This window comes from Coenobita brevimanus, chromosome 100 (assembly GCF_032717465.1).
Source record: "Coenobita brevimanus isolate Jiangsu-jjx chromosome 100, ASM3271746v2, whole genome shotgun sequence".
NCBI lineage: Eukaryota > Metazoa > Arthropoda > Malacostraca > Decapoda > Coenobitidae > Coenobita > Coenobita brevimanus.
In genome coordinates, this window is record NC_137053.1 from 50,854,395 (window position 1) to 50,877,315 (window position 22,921).

Consider the following 22,921-nt stretch of genomic DNA (forward strand, 5'->3'; position numbering starts at 1 on the left):
TGGAGATTCCAGAGGAGGGAAAAATGGATAGAATGTGTTCCATTGCAGAGGTTTGATAGTCGAAGAATACTTGATAGTCAGTAGAATTAGGAGATAAGTAAACAGTGCAGACATATTTAGTCAGAGAATGACAGGAGTGCCGAAGCTAGAGAGTTGAGAATTCAGAAGAATCAAGTTCAGGAACACGAGAGCAAGATGGGTCGTTGCATACATATATGCAGCATCGACCTATGGCTTTGAAATGAGTATAGAGAAAGTAGGAGGATACAGATATGAGTTTGCTGTCGTTGCCACACACAGCTGAGTCTCGGTAAGGAAAAGAAGGTGAGGTTTAGAGGAGAGGTGGTGTTCGACAGAGAGAAAGTCAGAGGAAAGGCCGTGAATGCTGCAGAAATGAAGAAGTGAGTCAGACAGTGGATCCAGGCAGCTCAAAGAGTCATCACTGGGAGAGGAGCGGATGGTGGGGGCATTTATGGTCTCCCCCCCCCCCGGGGACTCCGAGGCATGGTATGGGTGAGCCATTTTCCTTTTTTTTTTTTTTTAATTATTATTTTGAAAAGGAAGTGTAATGTGTACTGTGCATGTAGAATGGAGCTGACAGTTAGAGAAACTTGTATTGGAGAGTATGCTGACCAACTCTCTGTGTTACTAAAACACTGAAAAAGTTCAGCAAAGTGGGATGGTCAGGAACTAGTACCGAGGGCTGATGAAACGGGAGCTCCAGGTCTCCCTGTCATCAGCTTTCCATCCACGTTGGGAGTACTGCCCTGCTCGACTGGTGCTACAGTCTACTCCTCCTAGTGCCATTTGACTTCGAAAATGTTTCAGAGTTTTTCCTTTTTCGAATGTTTCTTTGATCAAGTCAATGTGTCACTTCGTTTTTTTTCCTCTCTGTCTCTTGTTGATAACTTTGTTTAATTCCACTCTTTCTGTGGAGCATTGTGGTGTGGATGTGGATGTGATAGGAAGCGTTATGAGGAACACACTGAGGTGGTTTGGCCATGTGGAGAGGATGGAGGGTGAAAGACTGACGAAGAGAGTGTGACTGAGGTGGAGGGGGGAAGAGGGAGGGGGAGGCCGAGGATGAGATGAAGGGATGGGGTGGAGAGGTACATGAGAGAGGGGGGTGTGAGTTGGGAGCAGGGCAGTGAAATGGCGGGGGACAGGGCGACTTGGAGGCGATTTGTTTGTGGCCACGCCAAACGGGATTGGGGCGTCTGGCAATAGATAGATAGATAGACTGTTTCATGTCTCTTTGTTTTTACTTTCATCTCCTCTCTTTTACCGTGGGTCACTTTTGAATAACTGTGGGCTTTGGTTCTATTAACTTTCCCTACAACATCCGCTAATTCACATACCTCTTTTGTTAGTATGTCATTCAACTCATCAGAGCCACACTTTCCATTAGCCTACAAAGCCTGAATTCTGTCCGTTTTATACATGCAAGAACTTCAGTCGCAAGATGTCCAGACCCTTGTTGCATATGAAACGTATATACTTGACAGCTGCAGGATGGCCTTGAGAAATGCTGTTGAATCGCTCCCGCCAGCCGTCAGGCCAAAAAAGTTTTGATGGCAAAACTTTTCAGGCGAATCGTGACGGACGAATATCCAGTAACAGTATGAACCCTGCTTGATGGACACCTGCGGTGTACTTCTTTAAATTTGTAATGCTCTCTCTCTCTCTCTCTCTCTCTATATATATATATATATATCTATATATATATCTATATCTATATATATATATCTATATATATATATATATATATATATATATATATACATATATATATATATATATATATATATATATATATATATATATATGTGTGTGTGTGTGTGTGTGTGTGTGTGTGTGTGTGTGTGTGTGTGTGTGTGTGTAAGGGAGAGAGAGAGAGAGAGAGAGAGAGAGAAAGATGACATGGACGTAGTCTCAGAAACTGCAGAGACATTGCAAGAAATGTTAATGACCTTAATAGAGAAAGTTTCAAAGTAGGGCTAAAGATGAACCAGAGTATCACTAAAGTAATGTTTAATCCAAGTACACCAAAGAGCATCATTAGAATAAGTGAAGAAATTCTTGAAGAAGTCGAGGAATACAATTATTTGGGGCAAATACTAAAACTAACGAAAGACCATGATAGCGAAATAGAAAGACATATTACAACTGGACAGAAAGCTTTCAGCAAACATGGAGGCATCTTGAAAAGTAGCTGCCAATGTCCATGATATGATAAGCATATAACGAATGTATAATCCCAGCTATGACGGACGGTTGTGAGACCTGGAAACTGACAAAGATGATGGAAAATCAAACTAATCTGTTTTCAAAGACCACTGGAAAGGTCAGTGTTGGGAATATCTTCAAGGGACAGGAAAAGATCAACTTGAGTGAGTGAGGAGACTAAAGACAAAGACATTGTACAAGTAATAAATGAACAGAAATGGAGGTGGGCAGGTCAAGTTGCAAGAAGAATGGATAACCAATGGAGCAAGAGGCTGACTTAGTGGACTCCATGAGATTGTAAGAGCAGCAGAAAAAGGCAAGACAGGAGGTGGAAATGGGATACAGAATTTTGCAGGCAATACGTAGCAGAGATTGGTTCAGTTAAGGAATTTGTGAACAATGTTCGGGGAGGCCTTTATTCAGCAGTGGACTTGCAATGGCTGATTATATATATATATATATATATATATATATATATATATATATATCTATATATATATATATATATATATATATATATATATTGTTACGGAACAGAGAAAGATAATGTACACTTTAAGTGAGAATACGAAGAGTCACTACTGTCCCGTAAAGTTCCAGGTTCAAAACAAAAGAGTTAGGTAAAATTACAAGTTAAAGTTTAATGCTTAAATTAACAACAAAACATTCAGGACTCATAAGAATAATGTAATGGCAAAAACAGGTTAAATATATGGTTAACTGCAATAGCCTCTATTAACACGAAATTAGCAAGAGTAAATTTATCTAAGTCAGCCCTGATAAAATGAGATACCAGATAATACTCAGTGAATGCCAGATAAATAATTACAGATACAAACTATTATCAAAAATGACTGACATAAAGAACCCTACATAAATTACAAAAACTTCACTAGGCCTACAAATTAAACTTATGCTATACAGTACGAGAAAAAATGCAATAACAGTAATACTCAAATTACACACAGCTGCTAGATGTTTGGAGATTTCTTGAGCACTCACAATAATAATATCTGTACAGGGGAGGACAGAGATGTGAACAAAATGAGGAGCAGATCTAAGTGGCCATGATGCAGAGACTGAGCTCATTATATAGGAGAAAGGAGAGCTTGATACAACTTGTAATAAGGACGCGCAAATGAAGCCATGGGGACAAAGAGATGAAAATCCTGGTCTGAACTCCAGAAATGACGACTTACTCTACTATAACGGTAGAAGGGGGGGACTGAGGCAGAACACGCTCGTGATCAAACATGCAGCATACTGTGCGTTAAAATTACACAAAGGATGATGAAATCATAGGCTATGTAACAATATATATAGATGAAACGATGCTAGCGAAGTCCACTGTCTACAAAGCTCGTCGGCTGGTCGTTCAGTGGATCACCCTCTGTCCCCATACATTGCCATCTGCAGGGCCGGTTAGTAACTCATGTGAAAAGTGCATCGGCCTAACGTACCTGCCTCTCCTACTTAGTTGGTGGACAGCCTACCCAGTACCAGCTGTAGGATTATCGTCATAATTGATCTGGTGGAGAGGTGGCATTGATGTGTCTAGCTTATCTCCCTCTTTGAAGCCTGGATGTTTAGAGGTGCTCTCTTGCCGTGACGCACATACGAGTATGTCGGTTTTACTCGGCGAAACATGGTTCTATATATTCTCTTTGCGTGTCTATTATTAATCGCCCTCTCCCCAGAGGGGCTCGGGGACGGGTACTGTTTTCATTCGGTTTGTCTGTTTGTCTTATTGTCTGTCTGTCCGTTAACAACTTTGTGCGAAAATTATTGGTGTGATTTTGACTAAAATTACAAGGATGATGGCCTAAGACCTTTTGATCATCTAATTAAATTTTGGGCCAAAGTGGGCCAAGGCCCAGGCTGTTAGCCCCCAAAATGTAAAAAAGAAAAAAATAGTTTTTTCACCATAACTCTTTTCAAAATCGTCACATCGACATGAAACCAAACCCTAAAGGTGCATCTTTCAAATCTGCATCCTATAACATGCCTCATTACATCAGGGGGGGCACCCCCCAGTTAGTGGCAGGGGAGTCAATGTCATGTGGGTCGGGCCTAAAATTTTAAGTGGGCATAAAATCGTCAGTTTTCACCCGATATACTCAAAATTTGATATGTGACATCTTTGACTAGATATCTTGTTGTATTTATACTCGTACGTCAGGACTAAAATGACTGCCGGGGACGGGTTTGCTGTGCCTTGGCACCGCTTCATATTTTTCTGTTTTCTTGACATTCAGTCACAAGAGTTGACGTTACCCAGAAGTTTATTACTTTTTGGATCAAACCTTCATTTGTCCCCCCCCCCCAGAATCAACCTTTAATGACTTGAGTGGTGTGATAAAACCTCAATGAACATTAACTAATCTGAAATGTACTCAGCTAATCTCAATAGCTGTAAATTATTCTGCGTAGTCTGGACATAACAGTAATTTACTTGACTGCATTTTCTAAGTTTAAATTCAGTTGAACAGGTGTGGAGACTGAAGTCCTGAATATATCAGAATGTGCCTTAATAGGCTCGTACAGCCTCATAAATTGATGTAATTTGATGTACAGTGATATAATTGCGTCTAACCTGATGTGAATGGACAAAGACTGATTCAACAGAGCTCCGTTAGATGTGAAAAACCAGACCGAAGGTAACTGGGCCTGAATGGACAAAACTGGAAATGAGTGGTTCTGAAATGTCCCGAACTGTCCCGACTGAGTCTTGATTAATGCGAAGGTCGTCAATGAACATTTAGCATTAATGGGCTAAGCTAAACCTGCATTTATTTATATGAATTCGAATAGAGTTGTGGCCCTGATTTGACCTGAATTAACCGAATGAGACTGAAATGAATACGAAAAACCATTTACTGGCTGGAAACGTCTTGAAATTACCGTACGTTACTGGTCCTTTATGAACCTAAACTAAAGTAAATGGACCTGATTTATTGTGAATGGACTACCGTAAATTAGATGAGAAGGGCCTGAATGGATATAAATGTGGTTTGAACATATTTTACTGAATGTTTAAGGACTTACTCCCTTACTCACACGAGGCGAATGCCACGGCCTACATAGCCTCACTTAGGGCTACCTTCCGACACCAGCCATGTAGATCCCTGTGTGCAAGTCTCCAGGCAGCCATTCTTCCTCCCATATCTCCCGCCAGCAAGGACTGACCTTCTCCAACAGTGAGTTCCACCAACTTCTCCTTGGTCTCCTCCACCCTATGTTGACTCTTTCACTTATCACATTTAGACATGATCAGTCTCCCATGTGCCCACATAACTGAAGGTGATGTTCGCTTGTTATGCAGGTAATACAGGAGGCCTAGTATCTGACTTCAGTATATGAAACCTATAACACTAATAGAAAATGTGAATGAACCAGTATTTTTCGATATCCCGACGAAAAAGGAGTAAGAATATGGACTTCAAGTGTCAAATGACTTTAAATTGTTAATAAATACCTAAAAGGGTTAGAGAAAAATTTATGAAGCAATGCGAGATGTAGGCCCGTAGATATATCATCAGGAATTTAGGTTATTCTTAAAGACTCCGTGCTATTACTGGATACTTTAATGACAGCTGTGTTACATTCTGGGAGTCTAGTAGTTCTCTGTCTCCCTTAATTTCATTCAAGATAAAGGTACGTGAGCTTCCGTTCACGTTACGCTGTTATGTTATTCTCAGCTATGCATATATAAACAATCTTCTCAGCGTTCCATGCCTGAGTCTGAAGCTTTGGCCAGAGGAAACAATCAGCGCCAAATCATTGCATTCTGATGGCAACCGAATGTGACGAATTAGCAACAAGCATCTGCTCACTTATAGGCGTCATCCCCCTCCCCGGAAAAATAAGATGTCTCCCATGTTATAGACGTAGAGATTAACAGAGCAGAATTCAGATAATAAAATTATACTGATACTATACGAGGATAAGAAGATGATATGACAGTACATTATGCTAATAATATCATACTTGTTAATAGGGATATATTTAGCTAAATTATGTACACTAGCTCCCAAAAGTATCTTTAAAGTGTGGTGCAAAGAATGGCAAAATGAACAGAATGAAACATTATTCCCGGCCACTTGTCGTCTCGGTACGGTTGGTAAGCATGGTTAGCCATCGTAGGTGGTACTGCTAATAAGCAAATCAACGCCACTATGTGACTGCAAACATCCATCGACTTGTAAATGGCAACAGTTCGTTAATATTTATGCCTCTGTGTTAAAGAATATAACCCATTACACACATTATATTGTGATAAATGCATCTTGGGAAACATAGTAACTGCGACGGGCAGAGTTGTCATGTTCGAATATAAAGTGACTGCGATGGGCTGAGTTGTCATGTTCGAATATAAGTGAAGGAATGGATTCTCCGAGCTAGGCCTATGTTAGACCACATAGCCCTCATAGGGTGATAAGAGTACCCTACTAACTTTCAGCTGAGCAGCTACCCGTGTGGGTCGCGAATTCGCTACCTCAAGGTCTTGAGCTACAAACGCCACCATTGAGTTACCCAGCCCCCCTTGAATATAAGTGAAACTCAGATTATTAAACAGTATCAGAAAACTTTCAGTCACAATTCATTCGTTATCACAACTACAAATAGATTACCAATGCAGAGGTTAATAATAGCCTATAGGGTCTGCATGTCGGACAATTTTAACCTCAAAATATTTATACATACTATCCGTATGTGGCGATATCTCGGTTTCGGAAGCTGTTGTGGTGTGGTGCTTCGCTACGTGAATGGCACAGCTTCAAAGTAGGTGTCGTGGCTACAGAGTCATGGTAGTATCTGTCAACATGGATGCAGCCGGTGGATACACTGGTTATTAGATGAATAAAAGGAGCCCCCCAAAGTGTGTTTAACCTTACCTTGTATTTATTTTACTTACTGGAATACAATGTCCAATATAAAACTGAATCTCGCATGTCACTTCCACAATACGGCTGGTATGTCAGTGACAAATGGGTTTATACGCTGCTCTGGGGATTAGTTTGAAAAGTTCGTTTACTGTCTTTACATTTCGTTTACCTCTACCTGTCTAATATTTTTGTGTCGTTCATATTATACTGGGTGTCATATGTCTCCCAGTCATTAATACAGATAATATATAAACACTCAAATTATATCAATTCTGGGAAAGCTTGTATATTTATCTAGAGTGATGATAGCCTTGTGCTGACACTCGTGAAAGCATTTCAGATGAACCATAGAAAGATTAACCGTGCCTATGTTAAAACTAACTAGTCTTACTTGTCATCATAATAACATGAAATATATCTATATATGACAAAGTGATTAATATTACATTAGAAAGAAAACGGTATATAAAATCCCAGGTCATATACGGGTGTATGGCAACCATTCCCCAGCATGCAGGGTTACCAATTTTGTTGCCACTTCACGCAACACATGTCAGATACATCGTCCATTGTGTCAGAATGTATGGCACTTTAAAGATATTTTGGGGAGCTAGTGTACATACATATGAAAGTATTAAAATACTGATGTATGTTATGGTGATGAATAATAAAACTACATTAATTTAATAGCTGGTTATGCAGGATGTACAGTGGTATCACGAGATAATAAGATCTCGTTATAAATATATAATGTTCACATACTTAGTTGGATGGCCACACGTCTTCACACAACTCAACATTGTATAGTAGAGGTGGAATGGTCAGCGGTGCAGTTGGTAGTTGCCTTTGGGTAGTGCGTAATGGGACGCCATGTTCCACTCACATATCTCCAACTGCAGCGTAATGTTGCGAATTCTTCACGTCACTTTCAGATTTTACAAGTTTCCCTGCTTTCCCTGCTTTGTCTTCTAATTTCATGGGTGATGACAGTATTACTGTTGATCATAATAAGGGTGCAGGCTACTTTGCATTAAATGAACTCGCAAAGTTATTCATGAAATGTATAAAAGTCAAAGTTGTTCCCAGATGTTAGATAAAATGCGTCTGTTATTCTGCTTCACAAAAAAATAACGCCAAATATCAAAAGAACTACTGTATTGTCCAGTTAGTCTTCTACCTGTTGTATAATTATGTTACCGGCAAAGTAGAAACTCGTCATTGTATAGAATGCCTAGGTATTTACAGAATGACCAAACTTCAAGACAATATATGAAACAAAATCATCTGTACACATTCCCTAGGTATTCTGTAGATTACCGAGTTTGTTTTAGGCAACGTGTGAAACGATCAAATTGCAGCAAAAAGGCAAACTGTGAAATCAGTCATTTCATTTACGTTAGTTTAATTTAGGTTGCTGTTAAGTCAGGCTGGGGTAATCTGGGTTAGGTTTAGGTTAGAGTAGGCTAGGTTAGTAATGTTAGGTTAATTTAGATAAACGCTTCAAATAACGTAGAGTTCTTCTAAACTAACCTAACCAAATTTAACCTAACCACTAACCTAACTTAAACTTAACCTGGATTATCCCAGCCTAACCCCTTCTTGTCTATTATACTTTGCCAAAAGATGCTAGACATTCTTTAGAATACCTAGGCATTCTATTAAAATCCCTAGTCAGTATATAAGGTCAGAATGAAATAAGTTATGTTTATTTCATACTTTGCCAAAAAAAGAAAAAAAAAAACGACATTCTACTGTATAGAATATCTAAGCATCTTCTGCAATATCTTAGTTTCACACAGTGCCGGTGAAATACACAAATTTTAACAAAACTTTTAATAAATCGAATTTATCTGACATATGCAACCCAGCAAAAAGAATAGACAGGATTTCGGTATGATTACTCGACAGGAGTAGACTGTAGCACCAGTCGAGCAGGGCAGTACTCCCGAGGTGGATGGAAAGCTGATGACAGGGAGAGCTGGAGCTCCCGTTTCATCAGCCCTCAGGGCTAGTTCCTGATCATCCCCCTTTGCTGAACCTTTTCAGTGTCTCAGTTACACAGAGAGTGGACCAGCACGCTCTCCAATACAAATTTCTGTATCTACACCAAACTACATGCACAGTACACACTACACTTCCTTTTCCAAAAAAAAAAAAAAAATCATGGCTCCTCAACACTCAGCCTCGGATTCCCCAGCGAGGGGGACCATAAATGCCCCCACCTTCCCCCCCCCCCCCGTGACGACTTGAGCTGCCTGGAACCACTGTCTGACTCCCTTCTTCATTTATGCAACATTCGTGGCCTTTCCTCTAATTTTCGCTCTGTTGAGCACCACCTCTCCTCCTCTAAACCTCACCTTCTCTTTCTAACTGAGACTCAGCTGTCTGAGGCAACTGACAGCAAACCCTTTTCTGTATCCTTCTACTTTCTCTATACTCATTTCAAAGCCAAAGGTTGATGTTGTGTATATATACGCAACGACTTATCTTGCTCTCGTGTTCCTGAACTCGATTCTTCTGAATTCTCTACGCTCTGGCTTCGGCTTTCCTGTCATTCTCTGACTAAATATATCTGTGCTGTTTACTTATCACCTAATTCTACTGACTATCAAAAATTCTTCGACTATCTTACTTGTACGATGGAACACATTCTATCCAATTCTCCTTTCCATGAAATCTCCATTTTAGGAAATTTCAGTGTTCACCACCACATTTGGCTCTCCTCTCCTTTCACTGATCCACCTGGAGAGCAAGCCTACATCTTTTCTATCCTTAATGACCTAGAGCAGCTTGTACAGCACCCTACCGGTATCCCAGACCTCCTTGGTGAGAGCTCCAACATACTTGACCTCTTCCTTACAACTAATCCTTCTGCCTACACTGTTAATCTTTTCTCTCCGTTCGGCTCCTCCGATCACAACCATATCACCTTAACCTGTCCTATCACTCCAGTACGGCCTGTTGACCTTCCAAAGAAACGTTGTCTGTGGCACTTTGGAGCTGCAGATTGGGAGGCCCTCAGGCAGTACTTCTTTGATTTTCCCTGGAATGATCATTGCTTCCGTGGCCAGGGGCCATCTGAGTGTGCCTTGCGCATTACGGAGGTTCTTCTCTCAGACATAGAAGCATGCTGTATATTCCTTTCTCGTATCCTTTGTCTAACACAAGAAAGCCTTGGTTTAATCATGCTTGTTCTAATGCTGTCCACAACAAGGAGAGAGCCTACAAAAGGTACGGAGCCAACCCACCCCTGAATCACATCATCTTTACGTTTCTGCCCGGAATCGTGCTAAGTCTGTTCTTCGCTCTGCTAAAAATAATTTCATCCGTACTAAATGCTCTCAACTCTCCAACTCGAATTCTTCCCACTCCTTCTGGCACCATGCCAAAAACCTTTCTAACAACTTTACCTCACCATCCTTCCCTCCTCTTTTCTACTCTGATGGTTCTGTAGCTACTTCTTCTACTGATAAAGCAGATCTCTTCGCACAGACTTTCTCCTCCAAATCCTCCTTAGATGATTCCGGTGCTGTTCCTCCATCGCTTCTCCCCTCTTACTTCCTCATGGCTGACATTAAATTTCTTCAGCTGATGTATTTTCTGCCATCACTGGCCTCAGTACTAGCAAGGCATATGGGCCTGATGAGGTCCCTCCTGTCGTTCTCAAGAACTGTGCTTCTGTGCTTACACCCTGCCTAGGCAAACTCTTTCACCTTTGTCTGTCAACTTGTACTTTTCCTTCTTGCTGGAAGTTTACTCTCATTCAGCCAGTCCCAAAGAAGGGTGACCATTCCCAACCCTCTAACTATCGTCCAATTGCTTTAACGTCCTGTATTTCAAAAGGTTTCGATTCAATTCTCAATAGAAAAATTTTAAGGCATCTTTCCTACCACAACCTTCTTTCAGATCGTCAGTACGGGTTCCGTCAAGGACGCTCCAATGGCAATCTTCTCACCTACCTTTCAGACTCCTGGTCATCCTCCTTTCGGGACTTTGGCGAAAGCCTTGCCATTGGACTTGACATCTCAAAGGCTTTCGATCGAGTCTAGCATAAATCTTTAATTTCCAAACTGCCCTCTTACGGTTTCTATCCTTCTATTTGTGCCTTCATCGCTAGCTTCCTTTCTGGTTGTTCTATAGCCACTGTTGTAGATGGCCATCATTCTTCTCCTAGATCTATCAAAAGTGGTGTTCCTCAGGGCTCTGTCCTGTCACTAACTCTCTTCCTTTTATTCATCAATGACCTTCTAAGCTGTGCATCTAACCCTATCCACTCATACGCTGATGACTCCACCCTTCACCTTTCCATTCGGTTCCCGCAACGCCCATCTCAACAGTTACTTAACAAACAAGGGATGAGGCTCTGGCACACGCCATGTCTGACTTGGCTCGTATCTCTGACTGGGGTAAAAATAATCTTGTTGTTTTTAATGCATCAAAGACTCAGTTCTTACACCTATCAACCCAACAAAATCTTCCACAGGTATACCCACAAATGTTTAATAATATTCAGCTTAATCCTCCATCGTCCTTGAACATGCTTGCGGTTTCATTTACTCGGCACTTATCTTGGAAAGATCATATTACATCTCTTGTAAAATCTGCTTCCAAGAGATTGGGTGTGCTAAGCCGACTCCTTTCTTTCTTTACCCTTGCACAATTGTTGACTCTATACAGGGGTTTTATTCGCCCCTGTGTGGAGTACAACTCTCATGTGTGGGGAGGCTCCTCACATACAGCTCTTCTCAATAGGGTGGAGTCAAAGGCTTTTCGTCTCATTAACTCTCCTCCTCTTACTGACTCCCTTCAACCTCTGTCTCTTCGTCGCACTGTTGCATCTTTATCTCTTTTCTATCGCTATTTTAATGGTCACTACTCCTCTGAACTGTCTGCATGCATTCCTCCACCTCTACGACGGGCGCATAGCACCCGTCTAGCAGCAAACTCTCATCCCTTTTCTGTCCAACTCCCTAATGCAAGAGTTAACCGTTACTCCAAGTCCTTCATTTATGCAACAGGTCAACTCTGGAACTGTCTCCCTCTGTCTGTATTTCCTGCTTCCTATGATCTCCAGTCTTTCAAACGCAGTTTGTCCAGGCATCTCGAAATGATCGGATCTTGAATTTGGCTCTCTCTTGTATTTTGCTTTTCTCTTGGAGGGAACTGTTATTGTGTGCTCATGGCCTATTGTTCCTTCTTCCTCGCATTAAAAAAAAAAAAAAAAATGACCATGCCAAGTGACTGAGAAACCTTCATAAGTTAAGAAGCCTTTGTTCTTGGGATCTGTTCATTATGAGAAAGCATTTGCTTCAACTGAAGCAGCTGCAATGAGGAAAGCAATTCGAGGACAGTGTTGAAAAAAAAAAAAAAAAAAAAAACTTATGTTTCAGTACTAATATATAATTATTTATAGAGGTAGCACGACTATCATAAAACATCATAAAGACACTCAGAAAATGCCGATAAAGAAAGATCTTAGACAAGGAAACACCATTTCCTGAGAGCCTAAAGGATAAGTTCAGACATTTAGACTGGCGAGACAATGGAGTTAACATAGATGTTGAAAGACTTAAAAGTCTTAGACTGCAGGCGACAGTGTCCCTTTCAGTGAATCAGGGTATGAACTATGCAAAATGATAGGTGACCTGAACAGGGAGAGACTGTAGTTAGGTTTGGAATTGAACGAGAAGAAGAGTATATGTTAAACACGTGTTTGCTCCCGTCCAAGTTGTGCCGCTAGCTTTGGTTCGGTCAATCAATCAGTCAATCCCGTCTAGTAAAAACAGGAGAGGAAGAATTAGAATTTCTTGAGCGATACATCTACCTATTGCTAGAGCAGGCAGTTCAGGCAGACCCAGCCCACGACAATGAAATCAAGTGGAGAATAGGAAAGGGATTTAGGTCTTGTGGCAAACCAAGTATCTACATGAAGGATAAGCAGTTATCCATATGGCAAACGAGGCGATTATATAATCAGTGTGTCCTTCTAGTTCTACCTTACAAATGGGAGGCGTGGAGTGTAAAAAAAAAAAATATGAGAACGTAAACTCAGGAATGCTCAGAATGGAATGGACGTATTATGTTTGGAGTCACATGATGAGCTAAAAAGAGAACCTCCTGGAAAGGAAACCTGACAAAAGCAGAGGACATAATCACAACGGTCAAAAAACGTAAGTGAATGTGAACAGGTACGTCCTTGGTAGAACAGACAACAGATGAACAATTAGGGAAAAAGAATGACTGTTCAGAGATCGAATTAGAAGAAAAAGTTTACAAAGAACGAGATGAGGAGAGGGGTTTCGGATATTCGCTGGGACAGGATGAAACTGGCTAACAGCCATTAGGTCAGAGGGGAAAAAGATGTGTGAGACCTTTGTCGTGTAGTGGATTGAATCAGGTAATGATGATGATGATGATGAGGAGGAGGAGGAGGTGGATGCAGGCCCCCATTCACCTTTATTTGAAAATGTGGGTCTAGGAATTATCAATCAATTAGCTCCATTGGCAGGTAGAACCGGACTGGAGGATGGCAGTAATAAAGGGATATACAGTACAACAGGGAAGTGAAAGGGCAGAGACACCTATATCATTGTATTCCTGAAGGAACTGAATCTCAGTGACTCTCATTAGTCCCCTCCCCCCACTTCACACAGGCAATGAACTATAATTACAAGATTAAGTTCTTTAAGTACGAAGTAGAAATGAATGCCACAGTAGACTTATCTGTGTTCAAGTCAGAGTCAATCCAGTCACTGAAATGTCTGGTATTGTCTGTTAAACAAATATATTTCTTAGCAAGTGACTGAGTGCAGAGTGAAATAGATTCATATGTCTTCATGCCAGTCATTCCACTCACTGAAATGTCTGGTGTTGTCTGTTAGACAAAAATCTTAACTAGGAAGTGACTGCTTACTGTCGGCTTATTGCCAGATCCCAGATATTTTGCCACCATAACAGAAGACATAATGTGGCATTACCAGGTGATGTCTAACGCATATTCTACCCTGAGTGTAAGATGGTTAGACGCAATTATGGCCAAGGTATATTACAGTATATCTCACATCCTTCATCCTTCCTTCCGTCACTCTACCTTTGCCCACCATGCCTGCTGCTTTTCCCTTCACTAGCCCCCTACCTTCCCCTTTTTCCTCCCTGATTTGCTGCCAGAAAAAAAAAAAAAAAAAAAAAAGTCTGGGAAAGATCTGGTGGTATGAGCAGTCAGCTAAGTCAAAAATTTATATTTATTAAAAAAAAAAATTCGAAGCGAAGAAACAAGATTATGCAATGTTCATAGTGAACTTAAAATTGCCATCACACACTGGTAACTCACCTGTCAGGAATGAATAAAAGATGCCATTGTACTGGGGATAAGCAGAAAGAGTGGGTTATCTACACTCTAATAAGACCCTCCCACTTGTTCCCCCTGTCTTTCATTTAACCCATCAGGTATCTGTGCGACCTGTCAACTCCCTGGTGAAAGTGATGCAGTTAAAGTTATCTATACTACCAGGAGAGAGAGAGAGAGAGAGAGAGAGAGAGAGAGAGAGAGAGAGAGAGAGAGAGAGAGAGAGAGAGAGAGAGAGAGAGAGAGAGAATGCTTCAGTCGATATATAGAAGAAAATAGGAAATTAATATGTTAATGATTCAGTCACAGTTTTCCTTTTCTTTTTTGTTACATGACCGGTCAATAACTGAATTAATACTTTCTTGTTGCTATGCAAACTACCCTCATCCTTTCTTACTTTCATCTGTAGCTCTGTTAGAGCTTAAAGGTTCCGAACCGCAAATTGACCATGCGATTACTTTCCATCAAAATTCTGATTTGTCATCAAGTAGAAATAGGAACAGGAAATATTACCGGTAGACATTTTCGTCACCAAAGCTCCAAATATGAGAGACAAGGAAACTAGCAGAGTTCGGCTCTGTGATTGGATTTCTTTTATCATGGGAGTAAATCCATCGGAAAAGAGAAATGAAACTCGTCCCAGGATGATACTAGAGAGGATACTATGTGCCTGGCAGAAGGGTCGACAATAGGAGGGTTGGATGTAAACTGGACTTGATGACAGAAGGACCAGGAATGGAGGATCATTTCGAGGGTCTCCAGAGACCAAACTTGCACTCTCGCCGGCACGAATCTAAATCAAGATTCCGTCAAATCTCTTGTTACGAGTGCGTAAAGAGAGTAACGTAGGTCTCAATGGCACAAAGTCACTGGACGCGAACCGGCTAAAGGGGCAGTAGGATAGGTCAGGAAAACAATGAAGTGCACAAGGTACATTTATGCTTAAGATCACGGCAACTTACTTGGACGTAAGTAAAAGGAAGTAAAGGAAAATGAACAATGAGAGAGAGAGAGAGAGAGAGAGAGAGAGACTCATATGCAGAGTATTAAAAAAGTTGACTGTGAGAGAAGATAATGCACAAAGACGTTTAGAGTCGCCCGAAAACCTATTACAACATTCTTGCACACTCCTTCTTTAAACACTGTACGAAGTGTTTGACATGTCATGCCTGTCTCCCTCGTAGCCCCCAAGCATATATATATATATATATATATATATCTCATTCATTCATTGCCAGACGCCATGTATCCCAAACGGGGTGGCCAAGGGCTTAGAGTTAATTGTTTTACAGGGAGGCACACTAATCCTCCACCAACCCCACTTGACACGTAGGAAGAACGTTATGCCAACAGCATCTGGTGTTCCCAGGCGGTCACCCATCCAAGTACTAACCAGACCCAACGTTGCTTAACTTCGCTGATCGGACGGGAAGCGATGTACTCAACGTGGTATGGCCGTTGGCCATATATATATATACGGAGCCTCTGTTTTACAGTGGTAAAGTGTGCGTTTTCGTACACTGAAGAACGAGGGTTCGCGCCCCGCCAGGGTAATAAACTTTGAGAGCGTTCTTCCGCCCATGTACTGCTTTGACGGGGATAAGGGGTGCTATGGTTGAACCAGTGTTGCGTACTATAAAGTATGCTTGGACCCAGTCGGCTTGCGCGGGTCAGTTACACTTGGTTAACAGACTACCCACACATCCGTAGCCACTCCAGCACTACAGTTACATTTACAAGCACTTCTCACCCTACACACAATCTCTACCAGACAGCCTAAGCCACGTGGTAGAGATACATAGGCTGTATCGTCCCCACTTCAGACGGGGTAGGCCGGTCCTGCAGTGGACACTAAAACGGTTGATGATATATATATATATATATATATATATATATATATATATATATATATATATATGATGTGTGTATCAGAGGTGGGAGTGCTCAGCATCCACTCACTCGATGTAGTGCAGCTTTCGGATGCCTGCCCACTCCTGTTTTCCTTCCTTTTTTTCCCCTTCCTTCCTCGTCCGTCTTTCTTTCCTTCATTCGTTTATCTTCCTTCTGTTTACGGGTGACTCTACATTGAGTGACAAGCAAAATGATGTTCTGTACACCAGGAAACCATTTACTTCGCTGGGTGGCAACCATAAAACCAAATTATGGCACCTGGTGGTGTAGTGGGTAAATTAAGGCACTTCAGTCGGCTTGAGCCGGTGCAGGTTTATATCTAAGGGATGGTTGGGATTTATTGCTCATATGATTCCACTCAGTGATGAGTGAGGCTGGTCACTCTCATCTAAAATGTCAGGACAACTTGCCTAGCCCCGGGCTCCTATGCTCCTCTGGGTCAACACTGGGTTAGACGATGAATGAAAGAATTATATATATATATATATATATATATATATATATATATAAATATATATATATATTTTATGTGAACATGGATTTCACGACATCCCTAGGGAATTAGTGAAATGAGTTTAAATTGGGATTGGTTAATGTCGGTTAGGTAAATTTAGGCTCCAGTTAGGTTAGGCAGGGATAATCAAGGTTAGATTTACGTTAAGTTAGGCTGGGCTAGTTAATTTATGTGGATGCTAAGCATAAATTAGTATTCATAAAAAATAACTGAATCTAACCTAACCTACCAAAGTTAACCTAACTTAATCTAAACTTAACCTGGATTATCCCAGCCTAACTTAACCATAGCCTAAATTAACCTAATCCACATTAACCTACTCTAGTTTGAACTCATTTTACAAATTCCCGGGAATTTCGTGAAACCCCTGTTTACACAAATTCCCTGTAACATTCTATAGATAGATAGATAGATAGATAACGAGATATGGATATAGATATACAGATAGATAAAGAGATATAGATATAGATATACAGATATATATAGTTACGAGTGTATATTACGGTGCACTGTTAATTAACCTTTTAAACAATCACCAAAAGGGGTAAGGTAAAGCTCACAAGAAAACTAACTTACTTTACAGTGTAACATATTCACAAACACAAACTAGGATTCGTTTACGAAAGGGCATCCATATAGATTTACAATACATATATAAATTATTTCTCTTACCTAACCAAGTTACAATACGTGGAAGCTACGTACTCACAGCTTGAGGAATTAGAAGAACTCGTTGGTGATATTACAGTCCACACCAGTATTATATGGAGAGTTGAACCAAAAAGGGGAAGTGGTGCTCAGTCTGTGTATTTTGTAATCAAAGTGAACAAGCGTGTCTGCACAAATATGTCTACTGATGCACTGTGTCTAGTGGGAAATGCGCCCCGATTGTGTCAGTGAAAAACCGTGTAAAACTGTTTCTCTCGCTAGCTCCTCACGCTTAAATAATAGCTTTACTCCGCCTCCTTAGATTTAACAAGCCAATGTTCTGGCTTGAGTATAATCTACAGCCTATTACACACAAAAGAGGCTTCAGCTACCAATCACAAGCTAACACATCCTACTCTTAGCTAATTAGGAAATGACAAGGTGGAGCTGCTCAGTCATTGGAAAAACACTCTCAGTAGCTCCTCCTACAGTTAGGTCACACCCACTTTGTCAAGGACAAGGTCTCTCCTGCGTACTATATGGAAATTACAAAGTGTTATTTTATCCCAAAACAGAAAATACACAAAATTGATTTAATGATCTTGTGATCTCTCATCACTTCTGTCACACTGTCATTCAACTCATCAATGTCACACTCACCATGACTCAGAGCCTGAAATCCGTTCTCTTTTCTAGCTGAAAGGGAGCTTCCTTTTCGCTTAGTTTTATTGAAAACAAGAGAGAAAGATGTTCACACACACACACACACACACACACACACACACACACACACACACACCATGGTGGGAGTAGATAAAATTGACAAAGAAGATCTGTTTGTATGGGATAAGAGAGCAACAAGAGGACACGGAATGAAATTGAAAAAGTCAAGCTGCTTGAAGGATATCAAGAAATATAGCTTTCCTTACAGAAGTATAGACTTATGGAATAGCTTGGACAAAGAGATCGTCCAGTCTAAAAACTTAAACGAGTTTAAAGCTAAATTCGACTTATTGAGAAACAGCGACGGAAACCCACGAGCATAGTACATTCCGTGTATATCACAATTAGGTATATTAGGTGAATACTTAAATATTTGGAACGACTTAGACAAAGAGGTGGTGCATGAGAAAAACATTCATGTGTGTAAAGGTAGACTTGATAAATGTGGATATGGAGACAGGACAACACGAGCATTGCTCAATTCTTGTATACTACAAATAGGCAAATACAAATAGGTAAATACACACACACACACACACACACACACACACACACACACACACACACACACACACACACACACACACTAAATTAAAAGAAAGGGAAAAAATAGCAGTAAACCTCTCAGGATTCTTAGCTCAGAATGAAATCCAGGATGAAAAAAAAATAAATAAAGGAAACTAGAAAACTTTCAGTTTGAGCATTTCCACACCCAATAAAAAATACGATTTGCTGCTGCAACCCCTCTTTCCTTCCTGATTAATGTTTTTACGGTCGTACAGAGTCACTTAATTCTACAATCTTAGTCTGCCCTGTTACATGATTTTAGTGACAGCATGCCTCCGAGAATGTAACAGTAACTTATTATTTATTTCTGCATATAGATCCAGGTGAACCTAAAAAGCTAATCAGTTCTTCTTTGACCCACTGCCCACCCATTCACCAGATTTCATTGAAACCCAAAAACATCTTTTTAAAATATCTTGAACACATAAGTGCAAACAAAAACGGGTGAATACTTAACCTCCGTCCAATTTCGTTGGAAGAGGTAAAAATAAGGGTCTTTGTTCATAATCGGTTGAGAGATTCAAGTAAACACAATTTTTTCACAGTGTGATCGCAGGCAGATCTCTAATATTATGCTATGACTGTATATTTAACATTGATGGCTAGAAATTGACTGGGCATTAAATGCTTATATTTTTTCCGTTGAATATATCATTTCTTCTCTTTTTCAGAGCATTCTCTGTTGCCTTACAGAATGTGTAACGCCCTCGCTTCTCTCCGCATTTCACCACATTCCTTCCTGTGTAATCCTTCCCATGCACAACTCTACTCATGCCACCCCATTTCTCCAACTATTATATTATCTGATCTGCATTTTTTCATCAATAAATAGATGTAGGGAAAGGGCTGATTTATGAACAATTCAGTATCAAAAAATTACACTGGAAGGTGCGGAGTGGTGAGGAACCTACTCCATAACACCAAATATTCCCACCAGTCTCATTTATTGGAAGGGCTGGGAATTAGCGGTAGTGGCAGCGACGCTCATGAGGTGGAAGGGAATTACCCCTAATGAGGCGCTAAAGGAAAAATTGAGTAGTGTGGATGAGAGGTCTGGGTATATCATGGCCGTGGTTGTCGGGGGGAGGGTGTAAAGGGAGGGGGAGTTTTGTGGTGGAAGGGTGAAGAAGAGAGGGAAGACATTCTGAGTTTTGTAACCATCTGTAATATTATGTAGTATGTAAGCATAGCATGTAAGTGCATTGTAAGTGTGATCTAAGCAGGACGCCATTGATCGCTTACTAAGGTCTGGCCTGATTCAATTTCTGCTGAACTCAAGAGTTTAGGGGCGCGCCAGCCCTAGCCAGCTCTCTCTCTAACAGTTAGCAACAGCCAGCGGACGAGTATGGGTGGTCATTATACGGCTGTGTGGAGAGTATAAGGCTGTGCTTAATATATTATCAGAAAGCCATTCCAGGACTTTGATTTCACCTACGACTGATGTCAAGGGGGATTTAACATGAGAAGATGAAAGTGACAGAAAAGTTATCTGAATCTGGAGATTCTTTAGGGAAAAGATTCACTTATCACAACCCACTTTCCTTCTTGCTTCACTCCTTAACATTGATGATGGTCTCTGAAATGTTTTTTGACCTCAATTACTGACAAAGGATGTTGATATAGTGGCTGTAAACTTGATGTCTAATAATCCTAGAACGTTGCTCATGCTAATTGAAGTTTGGCGATGATGATATTCGTTACATCCAGTCCTACTTTGTTAACAAGAGTATACTCTGCAGTGCATAAATTAGATTTAGGTCCTTCTTACCACAACAATTAGACACATGACATGGTGAGACGATAATGAAAAATACTAATAACTTACTCGTTGAATTTTAATGGAACTATGTGCTGTCTGTAAAACCAGCGTTAAGGATGATATATAAGCATGATGGGTTATGGTGAACGAATTTAAGGGTTTAGCAAGCGGTAGGAAAGTAGAGAGAAAAGAAACAATCACAGGAAGGTAAATAATAGGAAATTGAATTAAGAAAGCTACACTTTCCATTACAATCATTCAAGAATATTTCTGGAGTGATTATACGAAAATCTACTGGACTGGGTGATGGCAAAATAAGTTGAGTAAATAGCATGGGAATTTGAGTAGGCTATATAATATGTAATAGCGATGATGAAAGTGAAGTTTTTGTGATCGAGTCCGTCTGATGTATCATTGTATCCTTGTATGTTAATATATCTCCTGGAAGCCTTATCCAGTTTTGATATAGATTACCGAAAAAGTAGATATACAGTTCCTCCTTTGCATTCAGAGAAATCTTGGAGCTACATACCCAGTCCTGCGATACGTATGCCGATTTCTTTTAAATCCATGTGCACACAAACCCCTTTTTCGGATATTTTTTTTGGGGGGAAGGGGGAGGCAGCTCATCATCAAAGAATTAGTGGAGGGTTACGCTCCCTTAAATGGCAATACGAATGAGAGTCCATTTTACAACATATACTAAGATATCAAAGCCATACTGGCCTCCTTCCGCTATTTCTGAGAAGGTTACAGTTGGTGAGGGGGGCTGCTGACCCCTTACAAATCATGGATGGAAACCGTATATAGTGAAAGACTTACGGTGTAACGAGACAAACTTATCTGGGAAATTTTATTCAGATATTTCTTCTGTTTCTGATAGTTTTTATTTTGGGGAGGGGGCTAAACCCCCAAGAATTATTGGGGGTATCACATAAAGTTATTCCTCACTTTTCTACCTCGTATAATTACTTATATTACTTTGCTGTTCAAAGGCCTTTAATCCCATTCCTATAGGTCTCCTGATATCGCCCCCATCATTGTCTCAACTCATTTTCACATTTATACGTAAGGTGGAAAGAATCCTGAGTCAAGAAAAGATCTATCCATCCATCATCCAATCCTAAGTTGCCCCATGAGGAGCGTAGGAGTCCGGGGTTATGCAAGTTGGTCCTGACATTTAAGATGAGAGTGACCAGCCTCACTCATCCTTGAGTGGCATTACATGAGCAATAAATCCTAGGATATAAACCTTCGCCAGCTCAATCCGATTGGAGCACCGTAATTACCCACTAAACCATCAGGCGCCAAAATTTGGTTATATGGTTACCCACCCAGCGTAGTAGATGTTAACCCAGTGTACAGGAAACCATTTGGCTTGTCACTCAGTGTAGAGGCACCCACTGGCAGAAGGAAGAGGAAAGAATGAAGGAAAGAAAGACAGAAGAGGGAGTGTAAAGTCACTCGTAGGCAGAAGGACGAGGAAAGAACGAAGGAAAAAAAGACAGAAGAGGATGGAAGGAAAGAACGACGGAGGAGAGGAAAGGGCACATCTGAGAGCAGCACTACATCGAGTGAGTGGATGATGAGCGTCCCCACCTACCACACAAATGCAAAAAAAATACGAAAACTAGCAACAGAGCGCAAAATGTGATAGGTTGTGTTGTACATCCTTTCTCAGATCGTCCAAACCGTCAAAATTTTCTCTTCCTCCGCATTGAAGGACTAACGTCCTGCAAAAGAGGTGCATTTCATAATACATATGTGGAAGAGACCATTACGTTGACTGTGAAGCTAAAGTGAATACATCAACCCTTGTTATTTGCTTCCCAGTACATACTTCATCCATTTCAATCTTTCGTCGCTTATTTGCTCCCTGAGTGTTCATAACCAATCATGCTTATTTAGATTCACTTTCCATACTCATCAATCATTCCCTTAGTCTTTCGGGTCTCTTGTTGCTCTCAGACTAACTCATATTTACCTTCTCCATTACTCTCTCTCCATATCCATCTTCTCAGTGTGACCATATCATCTAATCTCATTCTCTTCTTTTTTTAGGTCACTAGATTTCTTCACTCTAATGTTCTTAAAATGCTGCAATTTTTTGGGTTTGTTTTCTTATTCCTTCTTCCCTGCACACATGACATACATTCATTAAGAAAATTATTTATACTGCTCTCACTCTTGATTTGATACTCATGTCGTTTCAAAGGCCAGATTCGTACGTTAATTTTGCCACAAGCTTTCCTTCTCACTGACATCTTGCAACATCGCACCACTTGCTATTATGCTTTCTTACTCCACTCATTTTTGTTTTCCCTTTTATACTTTATCCACAC

At 40.5% G+C, this 22,921-nt stretch overlaps 1 non-coding gene across 1 annotated transcript; it reads right to left on the minus strand.

The window, feature by feature from the left end:
* Window positions 1-15,801: 15,801 nt before the first annotated feature.
* Window positions 15,802-15,920, minus strand: LOC145414775 (5S ribosomal RNA). The gene has a single exon (XR_013899930.1). It is a non-coding gene; the product is annotated as a 5S ribosomal RNA (ribosomal RNA).
* Between the last annotated feature and the right edge of the window lie 7,001 nt (window positions 15,921-22,921).